Here is a 27,467-nt window from a genome sequence, read left to right as displayed (position 1 = left end):
GTAATTTATGTAAGTGTTATAAATCTTAAACTATTTTTGTATCCTGGTCCTTGTTTGGCAAAATGAATACATGTTTAAAGAGACAATATCCGAGGGAAAGACGTTTTTCCAAGTAAACATTACGATGATACATGGGATAATCAAAGTGTAAGGCGAGTCATTCTTAAGTGTGTATAAAAAGATTTTCTCACAAGGTAAACAGTGTTCAAATAGTCTAGTTTACATAAAATGTGTATGTATGTAAAATATCATTTTAATTTGCTAACCATACGAGTAGCCTGTCAAAGACACAGAAACAGTGTTGAAGAAAGTCAAAACATTTTTCCGCTGTCGTATTATCGTATTCAAAGTGTAAACACTTAATTTTTTTTTTTATTATCAAAATTTTATGACTGGGAGATCTAGCCTAGGAAAGATAAACTGATTTTTCATTTCTTCAACTAAAATTTACTATATTACATTGCATCTCATATCTGATGTAAACTCGGACGTATATGAGAAATATAATGCATAGTTAGGTATTCGAACTTATAGTACTCTTTCTTGAACAAGGACTGCATATTTATTTTTCAAAACTATCAAGTTGCCGTACCCTAGGTTTGATTGGTTTTGCCGATATTCTTCAGTAAACATCTGTTTGATATCGAATTTCAGTAAATATGATGGAATACTATCATAATCTAAACATTTGCGTGGAAGAAGAACGAAAAACCGAAGAATATCTGAATAACGGGACGTCGGAGGGCGGTCGACCTCGAAATTCTTTGGTACCAAGTGCACAGTTTTGAAGTACAACACACAAATCTTGTCTTTTGTTTGCCTATGATTCACAACATTTCTGAAAGGATTGTGATTATCAAATATTCATTTCAGCAAAAACAAATAAAAAACAATAAATACTAATTAAAGCTTGTAAAACTTAGGCAAAAAAGTCGACTATTTGAAACTTTGTTCCAACTCAGTCAAGGAAGTCCCGGTTTCGAATTTTGTCATCTTGGTGTGCTTTCATATCCAAGGCAAAATTTAAATTTCTGTGAAGTCTCTTTATTTCTACGTATATCTGAAAACAAAAACATATTAAGAAATGATTTTACTTCAAATACATACCATTTTTATAGCACAATCTAGTTTTTGTGAAATAATACAACACGTTTTCTGATGAAGAATCGCACGAGTGAAATTGACAAGTTGCACATTAATCGTAAATATTTCTTCACTTGTGATATTTTGTTTAATTTTAATCACATATTCTGAAAGAAAAATTCCTGCTGAACATTTTCGTATATGATTTATATATCAAAAAGTACAATTTATTTGAAACAAATGGTTAAAACTTGTCGAACAAGCACACAGAAATTCTTGTCGATTTGTTTGAAATAGATTGTCATGAAAGTTTAAGGGTGCTCTCGTCGAGGTCCGCGTTATGAGATTAACTACCCGCAAACCGCAATTTTGCACATCATTGTTATTTGTCGTTCAACTCGCACACATCTTTCAACAACCAAAGTCGCAAAATGTCTGATGCACCAGTAGTAGTCAAGACTCCAGCTAAGTCACCAAAGAAGAAAGCTGCAGCTAAACCAAAGAAAGTAGCTACTCATCCAAAATACAGCGAGATGGTAGGGAAAGCTATCTCTGCATTGAAAGAGCGCGGGGGCTCTAGCCGTCAAGCCATCCTTAAGTACATCATAGCAAACTTCAATGTTGGTAGCGATGCAAAAACAGTCAACACTCACTTGAAGTTAGCTTTGAAATCAGGAGTGAAGAGCAATAGCTTGAAACAGTCGAAGGGTACCGGCGCTTCTGGAAGTTTTAAGATAGGTGAAGTGGCTAAACCAGCTAAGAAGCCAGCAAAGAAAGCAGTTAAGCCTAAAGCCGCTAAACCAAAGAAGGCAAAGACACCTAAAAAGACTGCCACAAAGAAACCTGCAGCAAAGAAACCAGCTGGTGAAAAGAAAGCAGCTAAACCAAAAGCAAAGAAACCAGCTACCAAGAAACCTGCTGCAAAACCCGCTGCCAAATCTGCAAAGAAAGCCACAAAATCACCAAAAAAGACCAAGGCTGCAGCTAAACCAAAGAAGGCAAAGACCCCAAAGAAGAAGTAAATGGAGGAAGCATATGATGCTTTTAAAGCTTAAACAGCCCTTTTAAGGGCTACCAAAATTTTTCAAAAAGAGTCTGAAATTGTTGCATGGTATATAACTTGGTTACAAATAAAATCAAGCTCGTCCCCATATTCCATATCTGTCTTTCTATTCTTGCATTTTTTTGTCTTCTCTAAAGTGCATGAGAACTTGTTAAGTTTTACTATCTTCCACTCTGGATCGTGTAGTTTATTTATATTTTTATACCTGATAATTTTCTTATTTTATACAAATTCTGTCAAGAAATGCTAAATACACGACTTTCGGCGGTTCCTAAATTTATATATCAAATTTTTTAGCACTTTAGTGTCTACGACCATATCACGTTGAAAACACCGGTTCTCGTCCGATCACCGAAGTTAAGCAACGTCGAGCTCGGTTAGTACTTGGATGGGTGACCGCCTGGGAATACCGGGTGTTGTAGACATTTTCTTCTTTTATTTTTTTTACTTATAATTTTTCACTTCTCCTAAACATACGTTCTATCTTTTTTATTTCTTTATATGGATGTATGGGGATGTAACATTTAATATAATATATCTAACTTTTGAAGGAAACAGAAAATATATCATTCATAATTTAATTTTTTTCATTACCAACCTGGTGAAATCTTTTAAACTATTTTTAAAAATAAATGCAAATCCAGTAATGCACACGTCGGGCCATATATAAGCTTGAGAATTTCACTCTTTTCACATGCATGTGGCTCAAAAACTTAAAACGAAAATCTTAAAAATACTGTTATCCGCCATTTTTGTCCTTTGAACTCGTCTCTTCCTTTTTGACCAGGGCTTATATGATTCACAACATTTCTGAAAGGATTGTGATTATCAAATATTCATTTCAGCAAAAACAAATAAAAAACAATAAATACTAATTAAAGCTTGTAAAACTTAGGCAAAAAAGTCGACTATTTGAAACTTTGTTCCAACTCAGTCAAGGAAGTCCCGGTTTCGAATTTTGTCATCTTGGTGTGCTTTCATATCCAAGGCAAAATTTAAATTTCTGTGAAGTCTCTTTATTTCTACGTATATCTGAAAACAAAAACATATTAAGAAATGATTTTACTTCAAATACATACCATTTTTATAGCACAATCTAGTTTTTGTGAAATAATACAACACGTTTTCTGATGAAGAATCGCACGAGTGAAATTGACAAGTTGCACATTAATCGTAAATATTTCTTCACTTGTGATATTTTGTTTAATTTTAATCACATATTCTGAAAGAAAAATTCCTGCTGAACATTTTCGTATATGATTTATATATCAAAAAGTACAATTTATTTGAAACAAATGGTTAAAACTTGTCGAACAAGCACACAGAAATTCTTGTCGATTTGTTTGAAATAGATTGTCATGAAAGTTTAAGGGTGCTCTCGTCGAGGTCCGCGTTATGAGATTAACTACCCGCAAACCGCAATTTTGCACATCATTGTTATTTGTCGTTCAACTCGCACACATCTTTCAACAACCAAAGTCGCAAAATGTCTGATGCACCAGTAGTAGTCAAGACTCCAGCTAAGTCACCAAAGAAGAAAGCTGCAGCTAAACCAAAGAAAGTAGCTACTCATCCAAAATACAGCGAGATGGTAGGGAAAGCTATCTCTGCATTGAAAGAGCGCGGGGGCTCTAGCCGTCAAGCCATCCTTAAGTACATCATAGCAAACTTCAATGTTGGTAGCGATGCAAAAACAGTCAACACTCACTTGAAGTTAGCTTTGAAATCAGGAGTGAAGAGCAATAGCTTGAAACAGTCGAAGGGTACCGGCGCTTCTGGAAGTTTTAAGATAGGTGAAGTGGCTAAACCAGCTAAGAAGCCAGCAAAGAAAGCAGTTAAGCCTAAAGCCGCTAAACCAAAGAAGGCAAAGACACCTAAAAAGACTGCCACAAAGAAACCTGCAGCAAAGAAACCAGCTGGTGAAAAGAAAGCAGCTAAACCAAAAGCAAAGAAACCAGCTACCAAGAAACCTGCTGCAAAACCCGCTGCCAAATCTGCAAAGAAAGCCACAAAATCACCAAAAAAGACCAAGGCTGCAGCTAAACCAAAGAAGGCAAAGACCCCAAAGAAGAAGTAAATGGAGGAAGCATATGATGCTTTTAAAGCTTAAACAGCCCTTTTAAGGGCTACCAAAATTTTTCAAAAAGAGTCTGAAATTGTTGCATGGTATATAACTTGGTTACAAATAAAATCAAGCTCGTCCCCATATTCCATATCTGTCTTTCTATTCTTGCATTTTTTTGTCTTCTCTAAAGTGCATGAGAACTTGTTAAGTTTTACTATCTTCCACTCTGGATCGTGTAGTTTATTTATATTTTTATACCTGATAATTTTCTTATTTTATACAAATTCTGTCAAGAAATGCTAAATACACGACTTTCGGCGGTTCCTAAATTTATATATCAAATTTTTTAGCACTTTAGTGTCTACGACCATATCACGTTGAAAACACCGGTTCTCGTCCGATCACCGAAGTTAAGCAACGTCGAGCTCGGTTAGTACTTGGATGGGTGACCGCCTGGGAATACCGGGTGTTGTAGACATTTTCTTCTTTTATTTTTTTTACTTATAATTTTTCACTTCTCCTAAACATACGTTCTATCTTTTTTATTTCTTTATATGGATGTATGGGGATGTAACATTTAATATAATATATCTAACTTTTGAAGGAAACAGAAAATATATCATTCATAATTTAATTTTTTTCATTACCAACCTGGTGAAATCTTTTAAACTATTTTTAAAAATAAATGCAAATCCAGTAATGCACACGTCGGGCCATATATAAGCTTGAGAATTTCACTCTTTTCACATGCATGTGGCTCAAAAACTTAAAACGAAAATCTTAAAAATACTGTTATCCGCCATTTTTGTCCTTTGAACTCGTCTCTTCCTTTTTGACCAGGGCTTATATGATTCACAACATTTCTGAAAGGATTGTGATTATCAAATATTCATTTCAGCAAAAACAAATAAAAAACAATAAATACTAATTAAAGCTTGTAAAACTTAGGCAAAAAAGTCGACTATTTGAAACTTTGTTCCAACTCAGTCAAGGAAGTCCCGGTTTCGAATTTTGTCATCTTGGTGTGCTTTCATATCCAAGGCAAAATTTAAATTTCTGTGAAGTCTCTTTATTTCTACGTATATCTGAAAACAAAAACATATTAAGAAATGATTTTACTTCAAATACATACCATTTTTATAGCACAATCTAGTTTTTGTGAAATAATACAACACGTTTTCTGATGAAGAATCGCACGAGTGAAATTGACAAGTTGCACATTAATCGTAAATATTTCTTCACTTGTGATATTTTGTTTAATTTTAATCACATATTCTGAAAGAAAAATTCCTGCTGAACATTTTCGTATATGATTTATATATCAAAAAGTACAATTTATTTGAAACAAATGGTTAAAACTTGTCGAACAAGCACACAGAAATTCTTGTCGATTTGTTTGAAATAGATTGTCATGAAAGTTTAAGGGTGCTCTCGTCGAGGTCCGCGTTATGAGATTAACTACCCGCAAACCGCAATTTTGCACATCATTGTTATTTGTCGTTCAACTCGCACACATCTTTCAACAACCAAAGTCGCAAAATGTCTGATGCACCAGTAGTAGTCAAGACTCCAGCTAAGTCACCAAAGAAGAAAGCTGCAGCTAAACCAAAGAAAGTAGCTACTCATCCAAAATACAGCGAGATGGTAGGGAAAGCTATCTCTGCATTGAAAGAGCGCGGGGGCTCTAGCCGTCAAGCCATCCTTAAGTACATCATAGCAAACTTCAATGTTGGTAGCGATGCAAAAACAGTCAACACTCACTTGAAGTTAGCTTTGAAATCAGGAGTGAAGAGCAATAGCTTGAAACAGTCGAAGGGTACCGGCGCTTCTGGAAGTTTTAAGATAGGTGAAGTGGCTAAACCAGCTAAGAAGCCAGCAAAGAAAGCAGTTAAGCCTAAAGCCGCTAAACCAAAGAAGGCAAAGACACCTAAAAAGACTGCCACAAAGAAACCTGCAGCAAAGAAACCAGCTGGTGAAAAGAAAGCAGCTAAACCAAAAGCAAAGAAACCAGCTACCAAGAAACCTGCTGCAAAACCCGCTGCCAAATCTGCAAAGAAAGCCACAAAATCACCAAAAAAGACCAAGGCTGCAGCTAAACCAAAGAAGGCAAAGACCCCAAAGAAGAAGTAAATGGAGGAAGCATATGATGCTTTTAAAGCTTAAACAGCCCTTTTAAGGGCTACCAAAATTTTTCAAAAAGAGTCTGAAATTGTTGCATGGTATATAACTTGGTTACAAATAAAATCAAGCTCGTCCCCATATTCCATATCTGTCTTTCTATTCTTGCATTTTTTTGTCTTCTCTAAAGTGCATGAGAACTTGTTAAGTTTTACTATCTTCCACTCTGGATCGTGTAGTTTATTTATATTTTTATACCTGATAATTTTCTTATTTTATACAAATTCTGTCAAGAAATGCTAAATACACGACTTTCGGCGGTTCCTAAATTTATATATCAAATTTTTTAGCACTTTAGTGTCTACGACCATATCACGTTGAAAACACCGGTTCTCGTCCGATCACCGAAGTTAAGCAACGTCGAGCTCGGTTAGTACTTGGATGGGTGACCGCCTGGGAATACCGGGTGTTGTAGACATTTTCTTCTTTTATTTTTTTTACTTATAATTTTTCACTTCTCCTAAACATACGTTCTATCTTTTTTATTTCTTTATATGGATGTATGGGGATGTAACATTTAATATAATATATCTAACTTTTGAAGGAAACAGAAAATATATCATTCATAATTTAATTTTTTTCATTACCAACCTGGTGAAATCTTTTAAACTATTTTTAAAAATAAATGCAAATCCAGTAATGCACACGTCGGGCCATATATAAGCTTGAGAATTTCACTCTTTTCACATGCATGTGGCTCAAAAACTTAAAACGAAAATCTTAAAAATACTGTTATCCGCCATTTTTGTCCTTTGAACTCGTCTCTTCCTTTTTGACCAGGGCTTATATGATTCACAACATTTCTGAAAGGATTGTGATTATCAAATATTCATTTCAGCAAAAACAAATAAAAAACAATAAATACTAATTAAAGCTTGTAAAACTTAGGCAAAAAAGTCGACTATTTGAAACTTTGTTCCAACTCAGTCAAGGAAGTCCCGGTTTCGAATTTTGTCATCTTGGTGTGCTTTCATATCCAAGGCAAAATTTAAATTTCTGTGAAGTCTCTTTATTTCTACGTATATCTGAAAACAAAAACATATTAAGAAATGATTTTACTTCAAATACATACCATTTTTATAGCACAATCTAGTTTTTGTGAAATAATACAACACGTTTTCTGATGAAGAATCGCACGAGTGAAATTGACAAGTTGCACATTAATCGTAAATATTTCTTCACTTGTGATATTTTGTTTAATTTTAATCACATATTCTGAAAGAAAAATTCCTGCTGAACATTTTCGTATATGATTTATATATCAAAAAGTACAATTTATTTGAAACAAATGGTTAAAACTTGTCGAACAAGCACACAGAAATTCTTGTCGATTTGTTTGAAATAGATTGTCATGAAAGTTTAAGGGTGCTCTCGTCGAGGTCCGCGTTATGAGATTAACTACCCGCAAACCGCAATTTTGCACATCATTGTTATTTGTCGTTCAACTCGCACACATCTTTCAACAACCAAAGTCGCAAAATGTCTGATGCACCAGTAGTAGTCAAGACTCCAGCTAAGTCACCAAAGAAGAAAGCTGCAGCTAAACCAAAGAAAGTAGCTACTCATCCAAAATACAGCGAGATGGTAGGGAAAGCTATCTCTGCATTGAAAGAGCGCGGGGGCTCTAGCCGTCAAGCCATCCTTAAGTACATCATAGCAAACTTCAATGTTGGTAGCGATGCAAAAACAGTCAACACTCACTTGAAGTTAGCTTTGAAATCAGGAGTGAAGAGCAATAGCTTGAAACAGTCGAAGGGTACCGGCGCTTCTGGAAGTTTTAAGATAGGTGAAGTGGCTAAACCAGCTAAGAAGCCAGCAAAGAAAGCAGTTAAGCCTAAAGCCGCTAAACCAAAGAAGGCAAAGACACCTAAAAAGACTGCCACAAAGAAACCTGCAGCAAAGAAACCAGCTGGTGAAAAGAAAGCAGCTAAACCAAAAGCAAAGAAACCAGCTACCAAGAAACCTGCTGCAAAACCCGCTGCCAAATCTGCAAAGAAAGCCACAAAATCACCAAAAAAGACCAAGGCTGCAGCTAAACCAAAGAAGGCAAAGACCCCAAAGAAGAAGTAAATGGAGGAAGCATATGATGCTTTTAAAGCTTAAACAGCCCTTTTAAGGGCTACCAAAATTTTTCAAAAAGAGTCTGAAATTGTTGCATGGTATATAACTTGGTTACAAATAAAATCAAGCTCGTCCCCATATTCCATATCTGTCTTTCTATTCTTGCATTTTTTTGTCTTCTCTAAAGTGCATGAGAACTTGTTAAGTTTTACTATCTTCCACTCTGGATCGTGTAGTTTATTTATATTTTTATACCTGATAATTTTCTTATTTTATACAAATTCTGTCAAGAAATGCTAAATACACGACTTTCGGCGGTTCCTAAATTTATATATCAAATTTTTTAGCACTTTAGTGTCTACGACCATATCACGTTGAAAACACCGGTTCTCGTCCGATCACCGAAGTTAAGCAACGTCGAGCTCGGTTAGTACTTGGATGGGTGACCGCCTGGGAATACCGGGTGTTGTAGACATTTTCTTCTTTTATTTTTTTTACTTATAATTTTTCACTTCTCCTAAACATACGTTCTATCTTTTTTATTTCTTTATATGGATGTATGGGGATGTAACATTTAATATAATATATCTAACTTTTGAAGGAAACAGAAAATATATCATTCATAATTTAATTTTTTTCATTACCAACCTGGTGAAATCTTTTAAACTATTTTTAAAAATAAATGCAAATCCAGTAATGCACACGTCGGGCCATATATAAGCTTGAGAATTTCACTCTTTTCACATGCATGTGGCTCAAAAACTTAAAACGAAAATCTTAAAAATACTGTTATCCGCCATTTTTGTCCTTTGAACTCGTCTCTTCCTTTTTGACCAGGGCTAATATGATTCACAACATTTCTGAAAGGATTGTGATTATCAAATATTCATTTCAGCAAAAACAAATAAAAAACAATAAATACTAATTAAAGCTTGTAAAACTTAGGCAAAAAAGTCGACTATTTGAAACTTTGTTCCAACTCAGTCAAGGAAGTCCCGGTTTCGAATTTTGTCATCTTGGTGTGCTTTCATATCCAAGGCAAAATTTAAATTTCTGTGAAGTCTCTTTATTTCTACGTATATCTGAAAACAAAAACATATTAAGAAATGATTTTACTTCAAATACATACCATTTTTATAGCACAATCTAGTTTTTGTGAAATAATACAACACGTTTTCTGATGAAGAATCGCACGAGTGAAATTGACAAGTTGCACATTAATCGTAAATATTTCTTCACTTGTGATATTTTGTTTAATTTTAATCACATATTCTGAAAGAAAAATTCCTGCTGAACATTTTCGTATATGATTTATATATCAAAAAGTACAATTTATTTGAAACAAATGGTTAAAACTTGTCGAACAAGCACACAGAAATTCTTGTCGATTTGTTTGAAATAGATTGTCATGAAAGTTTAAGGGTGCTCTCGTCGAGGTCCGCGTTATGAGATTAACTACCCGCAAACCGCAATTTTGCACATCATTGTTATTTGTCGTTCAACTCGCACACATCTTTCAACAACCAAAGTCGCAAAATGTCTGATGCACCAGTAGTAGTCAAGACTCCAGCTAAGTCACCAAAGAAGAAAGCTGCAGCTAAACCAAAGAAAGTAGCTACTCATCCAAAATACAGCGAGATGGTAGGGAAAGCTATCTCTGCATTGAAAGAGCGCGGGGGCTCTAGCCGTCAAGCCATCCTTAAGTACATCATAGCAAACTTCAATGTTGGTAGCGATGCAAAAACAGTCAACACTCACTTGAAGTTAGCTTTGAAATCAGGAGTGAAGAGCAATAGCTTGAAACAGTCGAAGGGTACCGGCGCTTCTGGAAGTTTTAAGATAGGTGAAGTGGCTAAACCAGCTAAGAAGCCAGCAAAGAAAGCAGTTAAGCCTAAAGCCGCTAAACCAAAGAAGGCAAAGACACCTAAAAAGACTGCCACAAAGAAACCTGCAGCAAAGAAACCAGCTGGTGAAAAGAAAGCAGCTAAACCAAAAGCAAAGAAACCAGCTACCAAGAAACCTGCTGCAAAACCCGCTGCCAAATCTGCAAAGAAAGCCACAAAATCACCAAAAAAGACCAAGGCTGCAGCTAAACCAAAGAAGGCAAAGACCCCAAAGAAGAAGTAAATGGAGGAAGCATATGATGCTTTTAAAGCTTAAACAGCCCTTTTAAGGGCTACCAAAATTTTTCAAAAAGAGTCTGAAATTGTTGCATGGTATATAACTTGGTTACAAATAAAATCAAGCTCGTCCCCATATTCCATATCTGTCTTTCTATTCTTGCATTTTTTTGTCTTCTCTAAAGTGCATGTGAACTTGTTAAGTTTTACTATCTTCCACTCTGGATCGTGTAGTTTATTTATATTTTTATACCTGATAATTTTCTTATTTTATACAAATTCTGTCAAGAAATGCTAAATACACGACTTTCGGCGGTTCCTAAATTTATATATCAAATTTTTTAGCACTTTAGTGTCTACGACCATATCACGTTGAAAACACCGGTTCTCGTCCGATCACCGAAGTTAAGCAACGTCGAGCTCGGTTAGTACTTGGATGGGTGACCGCCTGGGAATACCGGGTGTTGTAGACATTTTCTTCTTTTATTTTTTTTACTTATAATTTTTCACTTCTCCTAAACATACGTTCTATCTTTTTTATTTCTTTATATGGATGTATGGGGATGTAACATTTAATATAATATATCTAACTTTTGAAGGAAACAGAAAATATATCATTCATAATTTAATTTTTTTCATTACCAACCTGGTGAAATCTTTTAAACTATTTTTAAAAATAAATGCAAATCCAGTAATGCACACGTCGGGCCATATATAAGCTTGAGAATTTCACTCTTTTCACATGCATGTGGCTCAAAAACTTAAAACGAAAATCTTAAAAATACTGTTATCCGCCATTTTTGTCCTTTGAACTCGTCTCTTCCTTTTTGACCAGGGCTTATATGATTCACAACATTTCTGAAAGGATTGTGATTATCAAATATTCATTTCAGCAAAAACAAATAAAAAACAATAAATACTAATTAAAGCTTGTAAAACTTAGGCAAAAAAGTCGACTATTTGAAACTTTGTTCCAACTCAGTCAAGGAAGTCCCGGTTTCGAATTTTGTCATCTTGGTGTGCTTTCATATCCAAGGCAAAATTTAAATTTCTGTGAAGTCTCTTTATTTCTACGTATATCTGAAAACAAAAACATATTAAGAAATGATTTTACTTCAAATACATACCATTTTTATAGCACAATCTAGTTTTTGTGAAATAATACAACACGTTTTCTGATGAAGAATCGCACGAGTGAAATTGACAAGTTGCACATTAATCGTAAATATTTCTTCACTTGTGATATTTTGTTTAATTTTAATCACATATTCTGAAAGAAAAATTCCTGCTGAACATTTTCGTATATGATTTATATATCAAAAAGTACAATTTATTTGAAACAAATGGTTAAAACTTGTCGAACAAGCACACAGAAATTCTTGTCGATTTGTTTGAAATAGATTGTCATGAAAGTTTAAGGGTGCTCTCGTCGAGGTCCGCGTTATGAGATTAACTACCCGCAAACCGCAATTTTGCACATCATTGTTATTTGTCGTTCAACTCGCACACATCTTTCAACAACCAAAGTCGCAAAATGTCTGATGCACCAGTAGTAGTCAAGACTCCAGCTAAGTCACCAAAGAAGAAAGCTGCAGCTAAACCAAAGAAAGTAGCTACTCATCCAAAATACAGCGAGATGGTAGGGAAAGCTATCTCTGCATTGAAAGAGCGCGGGGGCTCTAGCCGTCAAGCCATCCTTAAGTACATCATAGCAAACTTCAATGTTGGTAGCGATGCAAAAACAGTCAACACTCACTTGAAGTTAGCTTTGAAATCAGGAGTGAAGAGCAATAGCTTGAAACAGTCGAAGGGTACCGGCGCTTCTGGAAGTTTTAAGATAGGTGAAGTGGCTAAACCAGCTAAGAAGCCAGCAAAGAAAGCAGTTAAGCCTAAAGCCGCTAAACCAAAGAAGGCAAAGACACCTAAAAAGACTGCCACAAAGAAACCTGCAGCAAAGAAACCAGCTGGTGAAAAGAAAGCAGCTAAACCAAAAGCAAAGAAACCAGCTACCAAGAAACCTGCTGCAAAACCCGCTGCCAAATCTGCAAAGAAAGCCACAAAATCACCAAAAAAGACCAAGGCTGCAGCTAAACCAAAGAAGGCAAAGACCCCAAAGAAGAAGTAAATGGAGGAAGCATATGATGCTTTTAAAGCTTAAACAGCCCTTTTAAGGGCTACCAAAATTTTTCAAAAAGAGTCTGAAATTGTTGCATGGTATATAACTTGGTTACAAATAAAATCAAGCTCGTCCCCATATTCCATATCTGTCTTTCTATTCTTGCATTTTTTTGTCTTCTCTAAAGTGCATGAGAACTTGTTAAGTTTTACTATCTTCCACTCTGGATCGTGTAGTTTATTTATATTTTTATACCTGATAATTTTCTTATTTTATACAAATTCTGTCAAGAAATGCTAAATACACGACTTTCGGCGGTTCCTAAATTTATATATCAAATTTTTTAGCACTTTAGTGTCTACGACCATATCACGTTGAAAACACCGGTTCTCGTCCGATCACCGAAGTTAAGCAACGTCGAGCTCGGTTAGTACTTGGATGGGTGACCGCCTGGGAATACCGGGTGTTGTAGACATTTTCTTCTTTTATTTTTTTTACTTATAATTTTTCACTTCTCCTAAACATACGTTCTATCTTTTTTATTTCTTTATATGGATGTATGGGGATGTAACATTTAATATAATATATCTAACTTTTGAAGGAAACAGAAAATATATCATTCATAATTTAATTTTTTTCATTACCAACCTGGTGAAATCTTTTAAACTATTTTTAAAAATAAATGCAAATCCAGTAATGCACACGTCGGGCCATATATAAGCTTGAGAATTTCACTCTTTTCACATGCATGTGGCTCAAAAACTTAAAACGAAAATCTTAAAAATACTGTTATCCGCCATTTTTGTCCTTTGAACTCGTCTCTTCCTTTTTGACCAGGGCTTATATGATTCACAACATTTCTGAAAGGATTGTGATTATCAAATATTCATTTCAGCAAAAACAAATAAAAAACAATAAATACTAATTAAAGCTTGTAAAACTTAGGCAAAAAAGTCGACTATTTGAAACTTTGTTCCAACTCAGTCAAGGAAGTCCCGGTTTCGAATTTTGTCATCTTGGTGTGCTTTCATATCCAAGGCAAAATTTAAATTTCTGTGAAGTCTCTTTATTTCTACGTATATCTGAAAACAAAAACATATTAAGAAATGATTTTACTTCAAATACATACCATTTTTATAGCACAATCTAGTTTTTGTGAAATAATACAACACGTTTTCTGATGAAGAATCGCACGAGTGAAATTGACAAGTTGCACATTAATCGTAAATATTTCTTCACTTGTGATATTTTGTTTAATTTTAATCACATATTCTGAAAGAAAAATTCCTGCTGAACATTTTCGTATATGATTTATATATCAAAAAGTACAATTTATTTGAAACAAATGGTTAAAACTTGTCGAACAAGCACACAGAAATTCTTGTCGATTTGTTTGAAATAGATTGTCATGAAAGTTTAAGGGTGCTCTCGTCGAGGTCCGCGTTATGAGATTAACTACCCGCAAACCGCAATTTTGCACATCATTGTTATTTGTCGTTCAACTCGCACACATCTTTCAACAACCAAAGTCGCAAAATGTCTGATGCACCAGTAGTAGTCAAGACTCCAGCTAAGTCACCAAAGAAGAAAGCTGCAGCTAAACCAAAGAAAGTAGCTACTCATCCAAAATACAGCGAGATGGTAGGGAAAGCTATCTCTGCATTGAAAGAGCGCGGGGGCTCTAGCCGTCAAGCCATCCTTAAGTACATCATAGCAAACTTCAATGTTGGTAGCGATGCAAAAACAGTCAACACTCACTTGAAGTTAGCTTTGAAATCAGGAGTGAAGAGCAATAGCTTGAAACAGTCGAAGGGTACCGGCGCTTCTGGAAGTTTTAAGATAGGTGAAGTGGCTAAACCAGCTAAGAAGCCAGCAAAGAAAGCAGTTAAGCCTAAAGCCGCTAAACCAAAGAAGGCAAAGACACCTAAAAAGACTGCCACAAAGAAACCTGCAGCAAAGAAACCAGCTGGTGAAAAGAAAGCAGCTAAACCAAAAGCAAAGAAACCAGCTACCAAGAAACCTGCTGCAAAACCCGCTGCCAAATCTGCAAAGAAAGCCACAAAATCACCAAAAAAGACCAAGGCTGCAGCTAAACCAAAGAAGGCAAAGACCCCAAAGAAGAAGTAAATGGAGGAAGCATATGATGCTTTTAAAGCTTAAACAGCCCTTTTAAGGGCTACCAAAATTTTTCAAAAAGAGTCTGAAATTGTTGCATGGTATATAACTTGGTTACAAATAAAATCAAGCTCGTCCCCATATTCCATATCTGTCTTTCTATTCTTGCATTTTTTTGTCTTCTCTAAAGTGCATGAGAACTTGTTAAGTTTTACTATCTTCCACTCTGGATCGTGTAGTTTATTTATATTTTTATACCTGATAATTTTCTTATTTTATACAAATTCTGTCAAGAAATGCTAAATACACGACTTTCGGCGGTTCCTAAATTTATATATCAAATTTTTTAGCACTTTAGTGTCTACGACCATATCACGTTGAAAACACCGGTTCTCGTCCGATCACCGAAGTTAAGCAACGTCGAGCTCGGTTAGTACTTGGATGGGTGACCGCCTGGGAATACCGGGTGTTGTAGACATTTTCTTCTTTTATTTTTTTTACTTATAATTTTTCACTTCTCCTAAACATACGTTCTATCTTTTTTATTTCTTTATATGGATGTATGGGGATGTAACATTTAATATAATATATCTAACTTTTGAAGGAAACAGAAAATATATCATTCATAATTTAATTTTTTTCATTACCAACCTGGTGAAATCTTTTAAACTATTTTTAAAAATAAATGCAAATCCAGTAATGCACACGTCGGGCCATATATAAGCTTGAGAATTTCACTCTTTTCACATGCATGTGGCTCAAAAACTTAAAACGAAAATCTTAAAAATACTGTTATCCGCCATTTTTGTCCTTTGAACTCGTCTCTTCCTTTTTGACCAGGGCTTATATGATTCACAACATTTCTGAAAGGATTGTGATTATCAAATATTCATTTCAGCAAAAACAAATAAAAAACAATAAATACTAATTAAAGCTTGTAAAACTTAGGCAAAAAAGTCGACTATTTGAAACTTTGTTCCAACTCAGTCAAGGAAGTCCCGGTTTCGAATTTTGTCATCTTGGTGTGCTTTCATATCCAAGGCAAAATTTAAATTTCTGTGAAGTCTCTTTATTTCTACGTATATCTGAAAACAAAAACATATTAAGAAATGATTTTACTTCAAATACATACCATTTTTATAGCACAATCTAGTTTTTGTGAAATAATACAACACGTTTTCTGATGAAGAATCGCACGAGTGAAATTGACAAGTTGCACATTAATCGTAAATATTTCTTCACTTGTGATATTTTGTTTAATTTTAATCACATATTCTGAAAGAAAAATTCCTGCTGAACATTTTCGTATATGATTTATATATCAAAAAGTACAATTTATTTGAAACAAATGGTTAAAACTTGTCGAACAAGCACACAGAAATTCTTGTCGATTTGTTTGAAATAGATTGTCATGAAAGTTTAAGGGTGCTCTCGTCGAGGTCCGCGTTATGAGATTAACTACCCGCAAACCGCAATTTTGCACATCATTGTTATTTGTCGTTCAACTCGCACACATCTTTCAACAACCAAAGTCGCAAAATGTCTGATGCACCAGTAGTAGTCAAGACTCCAGCTAAGTCACCAAAGAAGAAAGCTGCAGCTAAACCAAAGAAAGTAGCTACTCATCCAAAATACAGCGAGATGGTAGGGAAAGCTATCTCTGCATTGAAAGAGCGCGGGGGCTCTAGCCGTCAAGCCATCCTTAAGTACATCATAGCAAACTTCAATGTTGGTAGCGATGCAAAAACAGTCAACACTCACTTGAAGTTAGCTTTGAAATCAGGAGTGAAGAGCAATAGCTTGAAACAGTCGAAGGGTACCGGCGCTTCTGGAAGTTTTAAGATAGGTGAAGTGGCTAAACCAGCTAAGAAGCCAGCAAAGAAAGCAGTTAAGCCTAAAGCCGCTAAACCAAAGAAGGCAAAGACACCTAAAAAGACTGCCACAAAGAAACCTGCAGCAAAGAAACCAGCTGGTGAAAAGAAAGCAGCTAAACCAAAAGCAAAGAAACCAGCTACCAAGAAACCTGCTGCAAAACCCGCTGCCAAATCTGCAAAGAAAGCCACAAAATCACCAAAAAAGACCAAGGCTGCAGCTAAACCAAAGAAGGCAAAGACCCCAAAGAAGAAGTAAATGGAGGAAGCATATGATGCTTTTAAAGCTTAAACAGCCCTTTTAAGGGCTACCAAAATTTTTCAAAAAGAGTCTGAAATTGTTGCATGGTATATAACTTGGTTACAAATAAAATCAAGCTCGTCCCCATATTCCATATCTGTCTTTCTATTCTTGCATTTTTTTGTCTTCTCTAAAGTGCATGAGAACTTGTTAAGTTTTACTATCTTCCACTCTGGATCGTGTAGTTTATTTATATTTTTATACCTGATAATTTTCTTATTTTATACAAATTCTGTCAAGAAATGCTAAATACACGACTTTCGGCGGTTCCTAAATTTATATATCAAATTTTTTAGCACTTTAGTGTCTACGACCATATCACGTTGAAAACACCGGTTCTCGTCCGATCACCGAAGTTAAGCAACGTCGAGCTCGGTTAGTACTTGGATGGGTGACCGCCTGGGAATACCGGGTGTTGTAGACATTTTCTTCTTTTATTTTTTTTACTTATAATTTTTCACTTCTCCTAAACATACGTTCTATCTTTTTTATTTCTTTATATGGATGTATGGGGATGTAACATTTAATATAATATATCTAACTTTTGAAGGAAACAGAAAATATATCATTCATAATTTAATTTTTTTCATTACCAACCTGGTGAAATCTTTTAAACTATTTTTAAAAATAAATGCAAATCCAGTAATGCACACGTCGGGCCATATATAAGCTTGAGAATTTCACTCTTTTCACATGCATGTGGCTCAAAAACTTAAAACGAAAATCTTAAAAATACTGTTATCCGCCATTTTTGTCCTTTGAACTCGTCTCTTCCTTTTTGACCAGGGCTTATATGATTCACAACATTTCTGAAAGGATTGTGATTATCAAATATTCATTTCAGCAAAAACAAATAAAAAACAATAAATACTAATTAAAGCTTGTAAAACTTAGGCAAAAAAGTCGACTATTTGAAACTTTGTTCCAACTCAGTCAAGGAAGTCCCGGTTTCGAATTTTGTCATCTTGGTGTGCTTTCATATCCAAGGCAAAATTTAAATTTCTGTGAAGTCTCTTTATTTCTACGTATATCTGAAAACAAAAACATATTAAGAAATGATTTTACTTCAAATACATACCATTTTTATAGCACAATCTAGTTTTTGTGAAATAATACAACACGTTTTCTGATGAAGAATCGCACGAGTGAAATTGACAAGTTGCACATTAATCGTAAATATTTCTTCACTTGTGATATTTTGTTTAATTTTAATCACATATTCTGAAAGAAAAATTCCTGCTGAACATTTTCGTATATGATTTATATATCAAAAAGTACAATTTATTTGAAACAAATGGTTAAAACTTGTCGAACAAGCACACAGAAATTCTTGTCGATTTGTTTGAAATAGATTGTCATGAAAGTTTAAGGGTGCTCTCGTCGAGGTCCGCGTTATGAGATTAACTACCCGCAAACCGCAATTTTGCACATCATTGTTATTTGTCGTTCAACTCGCACACATCTTTCAACAACCAAAGTCGCAAAATGTCTGATGCACCAGTAGTAGTCAAGACTCCAGCTAAGTCACCAAAGAAGAAAGCTGCAGCTAAACCAAAGAAAGTAGCTACTCATCCAAAATACAGCGAGATGGTAGGGAAAGCTATCTCTGCATTGAAAGAGCGCGGGGGCTCTAGCCGTCAAGCCATCCTTAAGTACATCATAGCAAACTTCAATGTTGGTAGCGATGCAAAAACAGTCAACACTCACTTGAAGTTAGCTTTGAAATCAGGAGTGAAGAGCAATAGCTTGAAACAGTCGAAGGGTACCGGCGCTTCTGGAAGTTTTAAGATAGGTGAAGTGGCTAAACCAGCTAAGAAGCCAGCAAAGAAAGCAGTTAAGCCTAAAGCCGCTAAACCAAAGAAGGCAAAGACACCTAAAAAGACTGCCACAAAGAAACCTGCAGCAAAGAAACCAGCTGGTGAAAAGAAAGCAGCTAAACCAAAAGCAAAGAAACCAGCTACCAAGAAACCTGCTGCAAAACCCGCTGCCAAATCTGCAAAGAAAGCCACAAAATCACCAAAAAAGACCAAGGCTGCAGCTAAACCAAAGAAGGCAAAGACCCCAAAGAAGAAGTAAATGGAGGAAGCATATGATGCTTTTAAAGCTTAAACAGCCCTTTTAAGGGCTACCAAAATTTTTCAAAAAGAGTCTGAAATTGTTGCATGGTATATAACTTGGTTACAAATAAAATCAAGCTCGTCCCCATATTCCATATCTGTCTTTCTATTCTTGCATTTTTTTGTCTTCTCTAAAGTGCATGAGAACTTGTTAAGTTTTACTATCTTCCACTCTGGATCGTGTAGTTTATTTATATTTTTATACCTGATAATTTTCTTATTTTATACAAATTCTGTCAAGAAATGCTAAATACACGACTTTCGGCGGTTCCTAAATTTATATATCAAATTTTTTAGCACTTTAGTGTCTACGACCATATCACGTTGAAAACACCGGTTCTCGTCCGATCACCGAAGTTAAGCAACGTCGAGCTCGGTTAGTACTTGGATGGGTGACCGCCTGGGAATACCGGGTGTTGTAGACATTTTCTTCTTTTATTTTTTTTACTTATAATTTTTCACTTCTCCTAAACATACGTTCTATCTTTTTTATTTCTTTATATGGATGTATGGGGATGTAACATTTAATATAATATATCTAACTTTTGAAGGAAACAGAAAATATATCATTCATAATTTAATTTTTTTCATTACCAACCTGGTGAAATCTTTTAAACTATTTTTAAAAATAAATGCAAATCCAGTAATGCACACGTCGGGCCATATATAAGCTTGAGAATTTCACTCTTTTCACATGCATGTGGCTCAAAAACTTAAAACGAAAATCTTAAAAATACTGTTATCCGCCATTTTTGTCCTTTGAACTCGTCTCTTCCTTTTTGACCAGGGCTTATATGATTCACAACATTTCTGAAAGGATTGTGATTATCAAATATTCATTTCAGCAAAAACAAATAAAAAACAATAAATACTAATTAAAGCTTGTAAAACTTAGGCAAAAAAGTCGACTATTTGAAACTTTGTTCCAACTCAGTCAAGGAAGTCCCGGTTTCGAATTTTGTCATCTTGGTGTGCTTTCATATCCAAGGCAAAATTTAAATTTCTGTGAAGTCTCTTTATTTCTACGTATATCTGAAAACAAAAACATATTAAGAAATGATTTTACTTCAAATACATACCATTTTTATAGCACAATCTAGTTTTTGTGAAATAATACAACACGTTTTCTGATGAAGAATCGCACGAGTGAAATTGACAAGTTGCACATTAATCGTAAATATTTCTTCACTTGTGATATTTTGTTTAATTTTAATCACATATTCTGAAAGAAAAATTCCTGCTGAACATTTTCGTATATGATTTATATATCAAAAAGTACAATTTATTTGAAACAAATGGTTAAAACTTGTCGAACAAGCACACAGAAATTCTTGTCGATTTGTTTGAAATAGATTGTCATGAAAGTTTAAGGGTGCTCTCGTCGAGGTCCGCGTTATGAGATTAACTACCCGCAAACCGCAATTTTGCACATCATTGTTATTTGTCGTTCAACTCGCACACATCTTTCAACAACCAAAGTCGCAAAATGTCTGATGCACCAGTAGTAGTCAAGACTCCAGCTAAGTCACCAAAGAAGAAAGCTGCAGCTAAACCAAAGAAAGTAGCTACTCATCCAAAATACAGCGAGATGGTAGGGAAAGCTATCTCTGCATTGAAAGAGCGCGGGGGCTCTAGCCGTCAAGCCATCCTTAAGTACATCATAGCAAACTTCAATGTTGGTAGCGATGCAAAAACAGTCAACACTCACTTGAAGTTAGCTTTGAAATCAGGAGTGAAGAGCAATAGCTTGAAACAGTCGAAGGGTACCGGCGCTTCTGGAAGTTTTAAGATAGGTGAAGTGGCTAAACCAGCTAAGAAGCCAGCAAAGAAAGCAGTTAAGCCTAAAGCCGCTAAACCAAAGAAGGCAAAGACACCTAAAAAGACTGCCACAAAGAAACCTGCAGCAAAGAAACCAGCTGGTGAAAAGAAAGCAGCTAAACCAAAAGCAAAGAAACCAGCTACCAAGAAACCTGCTGCAAAACCCGCTGCCAAATCTGCAAAGAAAGCCACAAAATCACCAAAAAAGACCAAGGCTGCAGCTAAACCAAAGAAGGCAAAGACCCCAAAGAAGAAGTAAATGGAGGAAGCATATGATGCTTTTAAAGCTTAAACAGCCCTTTTAAGGGCTACCAAAATTTTTCAAAAAGAGTCTGAAATTGTTGCATGGTATATAACTTGGTTACAAATAAAATCAAGCTCGTCCCCATATTCCATATCTGTCTTTCTATTCTTGCATTTTTTTGTCTTCTCTAAAGTGCATGAGAACTTGTTAAGTTTTACTATCTTCCACTCTGGATCGTGTAGTTTATTTATATTTTTATACCTGATAATTTTCTTATTTTATACAAATTCTGTCAAGAAATGCTAAATACACGACTTTCGGCGGTTCCTAAATTTATATATCAAATTTTTTAGCACTTTAGTGTCTACGACCATATCACGTTGAAAACACCGGTTCTCGTCCGATCACCGAAGTTAAGCAACGTCGAGCTCGGTTAGTACTTGGATGGGTGACCGCCTGGGAATACCGGGTGTTGTAGACATTTTCTTCTTTTATTTTTTTTACTTATAATTTTTCACTTCTCCTAAACATACGTTCTATCTTTTTTATTTCTTTATATGGATGTATGGGGATGTAACATTTAATATAATATATCTAACTTTTGAAGGAAACAGAAAATATATCATTCATAATTTAATTTTTTTCATTACCAACCTGGTGAAATCTTTTAAACTATTTTTAAAAATAAATGCAAATCCAGTAATGCACACGTCGGGCCATATATAAGCTTGAGAATTTCACTCTTTTCACATGCATGTGGCTCAAAAACTTAAAACGAAAATCTTAAAAATACTGTTATCCGCCATTTTTGTCCTTTGAACTCGTCTCTTCCTTTTTGACCAGGGCTTATATGATTCACAACATTTCTGAAAGGATTGTGATTATCAAATATTCATTTCAGCAAAAACAAATAAAAAACAATAAATACTAATTAAAGCTTGTAAAACTTAGGCAAAAAAGTCGACTATTTGAAACTTTGTTCCAACTCAGTCAAGGAAGTCCCGGTTTCGAATTTTGTCATCTTGGTGTGCTTTCATATCCAAGGCAAAATTTAAATTTCTGTGAAGTCTCTTTATTTCTACGTATATCTGAAAACAAAAACATATTAAGAAATGATTTTACTTCAAATACATACCATTTTTATAGCACAATCTAGTTTTTGTGAAATAATACAACACGTTTTCTGATGAAGAATCGCACGAGTGAAATTGACAAGTTGCACATTAATCGTAAATATTTCTTCACTTGTGATATTTTGTTTAATTTTAATCACATATTCTGAAAGAAAAATTCCTGCTGAACATTTTCGTATATGATTTATATATCAAAAAGTACAATTTATTTGAAACAAATGGTTAAAACTTGTCGAACAAGCACACAGAAATTCTTGTCGATTTGTTTGAAATAGATTGTCATGAAAGTTTAAGGGTGCTCTCGTCGAGGTCCGCGTTATGAGATTAACTACCCGCAAACCGCAATTTTGCACATCATTGTTATTTGTCGTTCAACTCGCACACATCTTTCAACAACCAAAGTCGCAAAATGTCTGATGCACCAGTAGTAGTCAAGACTCCAGCTAAGTCACCAAAGAAGAAAGCTGCAGCTAAACCAAAGAAAGTAGCTACTCATCCAAAATACAGCGAGATGGTAGGGAAAGCTATCTCTGCATTGAAAGAGCGCGGGGGCTCTAGCCGTCAAGCCATCCTTAAGTACATCATAGCAAACTTCAATGTTGGTAGCGATGCAAAAACAGTCAACACTCACTTGAAGTTAGCTTTGAAATCAGGAGTGAAGAGCAATAGCTTGAAACAGTCGAAGGGTACCGGCGCTTCTGGAAGTTTTAAGATAGGTGAAGTGGCTAAACCAGCTAAGAAGCCAGCAAAGAAAGCAGTTAAGCCTAAAGCCGCTAAACCAAAGAAGGCAAAGACACCTAAAAAGACTGCCACAAAGAAACCTGCAGCAAAGAAACCAGCTGGTGAAAAGAAAGCAGCTAAACCAAAAGCAAAGAAACCAGCTACCAAGAAACCTGCTGCAAAACCCGCTGCCAAATCTGCAAAGAAAGCCACAAAATCACCAAAAAAGACCAAGGCTGCAGCTAAACCAAAGAAGGCAAAGACCCCAAAGAAGAAGTAAATGGAGGAAGCATATGATGCTTTTAAAGCTTAAACAGCCCTTTTAAGGGCTACCAAAATTTTTCAAAAAGAGTCTGAAATTGTTGCATGGTATATAACTTGGTTACAAATAAAATCAAGCTCGTCCCCATATTCCATATCTGTCTTTCTATTCTTGCATTTTTTTGTCTTCTCTAAAGTGCATGAGAACTTGTTAAGTTTTACTATCTTCCACTCTGGATCGTGTAGTTTATTTATATTTTTATACCTGATAATTTTCTTATTTTATACAAATTCTGTCAAGAAATGCTAAATACACGACTTTCGGCGGTTCCTAAATTTATATATCAAATTTTTTAGCACTTTAGTGTCTACGACCATATCACGTTGAAAACACCGGTTCTCGTCCGATCACCGAAGTTAAGCAACGTCGAGCTCGGTTAGTACTTGGATGGGTGACCGCCTGGGAATACCGGGTGTTGTAGACATTTTCTTCTTTTATTTTTTTTACTTATAATTTTTCACTTCTCCTAAACATACGTTCTATCTTTTTTATTTCTTTATATGGATGTATGGGGATGTAACATTTAATATAATATATCTAACTTTTGAAGGAAACAGAAAATATATCATTCATAATTTAATTTTTTTCATTACCAACCTGGTGAAATCTTTTAAACTATTTTTAAAAATAAATGCAAATCCAGTAATGCACACGTCGGGCCATATATAAGCTTGAGAATTTCACTCTTTTCACATGCATGTGGCTCAAAAACTTAAAACGAAAATCTTAAAAATACTGTTATCCGCCATTTTTGTCCTTTGAACTCGTCTCTTCCTTTTTGACCAGGGCTTATATGATTCACAACATTTCTGAAAGGATTGTGATTATCAAATATTCATTTCAGCAAAAACAAATAAAAAACAATAAATACTAATTAAAGCTTGTAAAACTTAGGCAAAAAAGTCGACTATTTGAAACTTTGTTCCAACTCAGTCAAGGAAGTCCCGGTTTCGAATTTTGTCATCTTGGTGTGCTTTCATATCCAAGGCAAAATTTAAATTTCTGTGAAGTCTCTTTATTTCTACGTATATCTGAAAACAAAAACATATTAAGAAATGATTTTACTTCAAATACATACCATTTTTATAGCACAATCTAGTTTTTGTGAAATAATACAACACGTTTTCTGATGAAGAATCGCACGAGTGAAATTGACAAGTTGCACATTAATCGTAAATATTTCTTCACTTGTGATATTTTGTTTAATTTTAATCACATATTCTGAAAGAAAAATTCCTGCTGAACATTTTCGTATATGATTTATATATCAAAAAGTACAATTTATTTGAAACAAATGGTTAAAACTTGTCGAACAAGCACACAGAAATTCTTGTCGATTTGTTTGAAATAGATTGTCATGAAAGTTTAAGGGTGCTCTCGTCGAGGTCCGCGTTATGAGATTAACTACCCGCAAACCGCAATTTTGCACATCATTGTTATTTGTCGTTCAACTCGCACACATCTTTCAACAACCAAAGTCGCAAAATGTCTGATGCACCAGTAGTAGTCAAGACTCCAGCTAAGTCACCAAAGAAGAAAGCTGCAGCTAAACCAAAGAAAGTAGCTACTCATCCAAAATACAGCGAGATGGTAGGGAAAGCTATCTCTGCATTGAAAGAGCGCGGGGGCTCTAGCCGTCAAGCCATCCTTAAGTACATCATAGCAAACTTCAATGTTGGTAGCGATGCAAAAACAGTCAACACTCACTTGAAGTTAGCTTTGAAATCAGGAGTGAAGAGCAATAGCTTGAAACAGTCGAAGGGTACCGGCGCTTCTGGAAGTTTTAAGATAGGTGAAGTGGCTAAACCAGCTAAGAAGCCAGCAAAGAAAGCAGTTAAGCCTAAAGCCGCTAAACCAAAGAAGGCAAAGACACCTAAAAAGACTGCCACAAAGAAACCTGCAGCAAAGAAACCAGCTGGTGAAAAGAAAGCAGCTAAACCAAAAGCAAAGAAACCAGCTACCAAGAAACCTGCTGCAAAACCCGCTGCCAAATCTGCAAAGAAAGCCACAAAATCACCAAAAAAGACCAAGGCTGCAGCTAAACCAAAGAAGGCAAAGACCCCAAAGAAGAAGTAAATGGAGGAAGCATATGATGCTTTTAAAGCTTAAACAGCCCTTTTAAGGGCTACCAAAATTTTTCAAAAAGAGTCTGAAATTGTTGCATGGTATATAACTTGGTTACAAATAAAATCAAGCTCGTCCCCATATTCCATATCTGTCTTTCTATTCTTGCATTTTTTTGTCTTCTCTAAAGTGCATGAGAACTTGTTAAGTTTTACTATCTTCCACTCTGGATCGTGTAGTTTATTTATATTTTTATACCTGATAATTTTCTTATTTTATACAAATTCTGTCAAGAAATGCTAAATACACGACTTTCGGCGGTTCCTAAATTTATATATCAAATTTTTTAGCACTTTAGTGTCTACGACCATATCACGTTGAAAACACCGGTTCTCGTCCGATCACCGAAGTTAAGCAACGTCGAGCTCGGTTAGTACTTGGATGGGTGACCGCCTGGGAATACCGGGTGTTGTAGACATTTTCTTCTTTTATTTTTTTTACTTATAATTTTTCACTTCTCCTAAACATACGTTCTATCTTTTTTATTTCTTTATATGGATGTATGGGGATGTAACATTTAATATAATATATCTAACTTTTGAAGGAAACAGAAAATATATCATTCATAATTTAATTTTTTTCATTACCAACCTGGTGAAATCTTTTAAACTATTTTTAAAAATAAATGCAAATCCAGTAATGCACACGTCGGGCCATATATAAGCTTGAGAATTTCACTCTTTTCACATGCATGTGGCTCAAAAACTTAAAACGAAAATCTTAAAAATACTGTTATCCGCCATTTTTGTCCTTTGAACTCGTCTCTTCCTTTTTGACCAGGGCTTATATGATTCACAACATTTCTGAAAGGATTGTGATTATCAAATATTCATTTCAGCAAAAACAAATAAAAAACAATAAATACTAATTAAAGCTTGTAAAACTTAGGCAAAAAAGTCGACTATTTGAAACTTTGTTCCAACTCAGTCAAGGAAGTCCCGGTTTCGAATTTTGTCATCTTGGTGTGCTTTCATATCCAAGGCAAAATTTAAATTTCTGTGAAGTCTCTTTATTTCTACGTATATCTGAAAACAAAAACATATTAAGAAATGATTTTACTTCAAATACATACCATTTTTATAGCACAATCTAGTTTTTGTGAAATAATACAACACGTTTTCTGATGAAGAATCGCACGAGTGAAATTGACAAGTTGCACATTAATCGTAAATATTTCTTCACTTGTGATATTTTGTTTAATTTTAATCACATATTCTGAAAGAAAAATTCCTGCTGAACATTTTCGTATATGATTTATATATCAAAAAGTACAATTTATTTGAAACAAATGGTTAAAACTTGTCGAACAAGCACACAGAAATTCTTGTCGATTTGTTTGAAATAGATTGTCATGAAAGTTTAAGGGTGCTCTCGTCGAGGTCCGCGTTATGAGATTAACTACCCGCAAACCGCAATTTTGCACATCATTGTTATTTGTCGTTCAACTCGCACACATCTTTCAACAACCAAAGTCGCAAAATGTCTGATGCACCAGTAGTAGTCAAGACTCCAGCTAAGTCACCAAAGAAGAAAGCTGCAGCTAAACCAAAGAAAGTAGCTACTCATCCAAAATACAGCGAGATGGTAGGGAAAGCTATCTCTGCATTGAAAGAGCGCGGGGGCTCTAGCCGTCAAGCCATCCTTAAGTACATCATAGCAAACTTCAATGTTGGTAGCGATGCAAAAACAGTCAACACTCACTTGAAGTTAGCTTTGAAATCAGGAGTGAAGAGCAATAGCTTGAAACAGTCGAAGGGTACCGGCGCTTCTGGAAGTTTTAAGATAGGTGAAGTGGCTAAACCAGCTAAGAAGCCAGCAAAGAAAGCAGTTAAGCCTAAAGCCGCTAAACCAAAGAAGGCAAAGACACCTAAAAAGACTGCCACAAAGAAACCTGCAGCAAAGAAACCAGCTGGTGAAAAGAAAGCAGCTAAACCAAAAGCAAAGAAACCAGCTACCAAGAAACCTGCTGCAAAACCCGCTGCCAAATCTGCAAAGAAAGCCACAAAATCACCAAAA

The 27,467-nt window shown here is 35.2% G+C and overlaps 12 non-coding genes across 12 annotated transcripts; all 12 read left to right on the top strand.

Moving 5' to 3' along the window:
* The first annotated feature begins 2,452 nt into the window (after nt 1–2,452).
* Nucleotides 2,453–2,571, top strand: LOC127727269 (5S ribosomal RNA). Its single transcript, XR_007993841.1, has one exon. It is a non-coding gene; the product is annotated as a 5S ribosomal RNA (ribosomal RNA).
* A 1,999-nt stretch (nt 2,572–4,570) lies between these two features.
* Nucleotides 4,571–4,689, top strand: LOC127727268 (5S ribosomal RNA). The gene has a single exon (XR_007993840.1). It is a non-coding gene; the product is annotated as a 5S ribosomal RNA (ribosomal RNA).
* Nucleotides 4,690–6,688: 1,999 nt separating this feature from the next.
* On the top strand, nt 6,689–6,807 carry LOC127727267 (5S ribosomal RNA). The gene has a single exon (XR_007993839.1). It is a non-coding gene; the product is annotated as a 5S ribosomal RNA (ribosomal RNA).
* Nucleotides 6,808–8,806: 1,999 nt separating this feature from the next.
* On the top strand, nt 8,807–8,925 carry LOC127727266 (5S ribosomal RNA). Its single transcript, XR_007993838.1, has one exon. It is a non-coding gene; the product is annotated as a 5S ribosomal RNA (ribosomal RNA).
* A 1,999-nt stretch (nt 8,926–10,924) lies between these two features.
* On the top strand, nt 10,925–11,043 carry LOC127727265 (5S ribosomal RNA). The gene has a single exon (XR_007993837.1). It is a non-coding gene; the product is annotated as a 5S ribosomal RNA (ribosomal RNA).
* Nucleotides 11,044–13,042: 1,999 nt separating this feature from the next.
* LOC127727264 (5S ribosomal RNA) lies at nt 13,043–13,161 on the top strand. Its single transcript, XR_007993836.1, has one exon. It is a non-coding gene; the product is annotated as a 5S ribosomal RNA (ribosomal RNA).
* Nucleotides 13,162–15,160: 1,999 nt separating this feature from the next.
* On the top strand, nt 15,161–15,279 carry LOC127727263 (5S ribosomal RNA). The gene has a single exon (XR_007993835.1). It is a non-coding gene; the product is annotated as a 5S ribosomal RNA (ribosomal RNA).
* Nucleotides 15,280–17,278: 1,999 nt separating this feature from the next.
* LOC127727285 (5S ribosomal RNA) lies at nt 17,279–17,397 on the top strand. The gene has a single exon (XR_007993855.1). It is a non-coding gene; the product is annotated as a 5S ribosomal RNA (ribosomal RNA).
* Nucleotides 17,398–19,396: 1,999 nt separating this feature from the next.
* On the top strand, nt 19,397–19,515 carry LOC127727283 (5S ribosomal RNA). Its single transcript, XR_007993854.1, has one exon. It is a non-coding gene; the product is annotated as a 5S ribosomal RNA (ribosomal RNA).
* Nucleotides 19,516–21,514: 1,999 nt separating this feature from the next.
* LOC127727282 (5S ribosomal RNA) lies at nt 21,515–21,633 on the top strand. The gene has a single exon (XR_007993853.1). It is a non-coding gene; the product is annotated as a 5S ribosomal RNA (ribosomal RNA).
* Nucleotides 21,634–23,632: 1,999 nt separating this feature from the next.
* Nucleotides 23,633–23,751, top strand: LOC127727273 (5S ribosomal RNA). Its single transcript, XR_007993845.1, has one exon. It is a non-coding gene; the product is annotated as a 5S ribosomal RNA (ribosomal RNA).
* A 1,999-nt stretch (nt 23,752–25,750) lies between these two features.
* On the top strand, nt 25,751–25,869 carry LOC127727262 (5S ribosomal RNA). The gene has a single exon (XR_007993834.1). It is a non-coding gene; the product is annotated as a 5S ribosomal RNA (ribosomal RNA).
* The last annotated feature ends 1,598 nt before the right edge of the window (nt 25,870–27,467 follow it).

Source organism: Mytilus californianus, unplaced genomic scaffold (genome assembly GCF_021869535.1).
Source record: "Mytilus californianus isolate M0D057914Y unplaced genomic scaffold, xbMytCali1.0.p SCAF_19, whole genome shotgun sequence".
Classification (NCBI taxonomy): domain Eukaryota; kingdom Metazoa; phylum Mollusca; class Bivalvia; order Mytilida; family Mytilidae; genus Mytilus; species Mytilus californianus.
The sequence above is the reverse complement of the archived record's forward strand: the minus strand, read 5'-3'. Positions and strand labels throughout refer to the sequence as shown.